We start from the raw sequence: 2,256 nt of genomic DNA, 5'->3' as shown, positions 1-2,256 counted from the left end.
TATTGTAGTTTAATACTCATAAAATATAATAATTTTATAATTTATTTTAAGGTTACCCACTCCATCAATATATATTTTTTCTTTATAACGATTATCTATTATTTTAGGTGTTTTTTAAATTAGCTTCAACCAATATAAATGGATGAGAAAATAAAATATTAGGTTAATGGGTCATCTACTTAATTGCTGAAATTAACATTTTCCTACTTGACCCACAAAATCAATTATGAAAACTATAATATATATATATACACATTTTATACTAAAATATATTTATTATTAAAATGAATTTGATATGTTATTGCAATAAAATCAGCCAACAAGTCCAAAATTATTATACTATAATACTGAAATAACTTAAATTATAAATGTGAATCATAATAGTTACATGACTTCAATGTCACATTTCATTCTATACACCACACCAATAATCTTTACTAATTTAGTCCATAATACCAAAATAGTCTCTATAATTTGTCTTGTCAAGACATTCTTTATTGATTAAATACTAAATTGTGCACCCATGATCAAAAGATATAACCTTACAATATGTTTTGTATATGTCTTTGGAGGTAGCCCTTTAATCAATGGATCAACAATCATAAGTGTGATACTAATATTTTCAATCGACATTTGTTGTTTCTAAACTCTTTCTCTAATAACTAAATACTTTAAGTCCATGTGTTTGGATCCACTAGAATATTTATTATTTTTAGAGAAGAAAACAACTGCGATATTATCATAAAATATTCTCAATGACTTGGCAATAGATTCAACAACTCCAAATTCTAAAATGAAATTCCCTAACCACAAAGCATGACTTAACGCTTCAAAACATGCTATAAACTCAGCCTCTATTGTGGATGAGACAGTAATGGACTGTTTTACACTCTTCCACAAAATTGCTTCATTTACTAGCATAAAGACAAAACCTAAAATAGACTTTTTAGCTACCACGACAACCATTATAATTTGAGTTTGAATATCTAATCACCTATAATTATTCTGATATTTTATGTGAGTATATAATCTTTTATCCCTTAAAGATACCTCATAACCTTCTTTGTAGCTTTCCAGTGTTCAATTCGTAGATCACTTTGATATCTTCTTAACATATCAACAACATAACTAATATATGGTATAGTACAGATTTAAGCGTACATCAAACTTCTCACAACAGATGCATAAAGAATGTTCTACATTATTTCCCTTTCTAAGTCATTTTTTGGGTACTGACTTTTACTTAATTTGTCACCCTTAAGAGTAGGTGCAACATTGGCTAAATAAATAACTACATATTGAACCTCTCCAGAACTCGGTTAATATATCCTTTATGAGACAAACCTAATAATCCTCGAGAACGATATATAAAGATTTTTATTCTAATAACATAAGTTGTCTTACCAATATCAACCATTTAAAGTTTTTAGAGAGATATTTTTTGGCTTCCTATAAGAAACCAATATCACTACTAGGTAGTAAAATATTATCTACATATAGTATTATAAATATAAACTTGCTCCCACTAATTTTTAGATATATGCACTGATTAACAGCATTTTTCTTAAATTTAAAAAATGTAATGGTATCATTAAATTTTATATACCATTGTCTGGAAACTTGTTTAAAAATATAAATGAATTTCTTTAATTTGAAAATTAAGTGTTCTTTTCCTTTCTTTACGAACCATTTAAGTTAATCGATATAGATATTATAACGACCCTGGAAATACTAAAGAAAATAAATTATAAACTAAGTGTAGAAATAAAATAAATAGTTAAGGTTTACATTCCTTAGACAATAATTTAAAATATCGAATAGTGCTAATAGGATTATCCTTTTGAAAGAAATACAAAAAATAAGGAAATAAGCTCAAATAAATAAAACTAGCATCCTATTCGCAGCTCTCTTATGGATCGAGCTCTAAATCCTGATCCTTTTGATATGAAATAGTTAAATAAGAAATGAGCTACACTAACCCAGTAAGAATATCACACTACTCATCGACGCAGAAATGAAAGTTGGTAGAAAAATTTAAAACAACTAATAGAGCACTTAATTAAGCAAATTCATTTATCAATAATAAAATCATTTACCGTCCACTTACCGTAGTGAGATTTACTAAAAAAACCTATAGAAACTATAACATAACATTTATCATGATTTCATATGCAATCGGTAATATACGCATATTATAATTTCATATTCAATTAATCAAAACAACAACTATCCTTTTTCATCAACCTGCTGGTATCC

This window comes from Carica papaya, chromosome 6 (genome assembly GCF_054855325.1).
Source record: "Carica papaya isolate Zhongbai chromosome 6, ASM5485532v1, whole genome shotgun sequence".
NCBI classification, from domain to species: domain Eukaryota; kingdom Viridiplantae; phylum Streptophyta; class Magnoliopsida; order Brassicales; family Caricaceae; genus Carica; species Carica papaya.
This window is presented reverse-complemented; position numbering follows the sequence as displayed.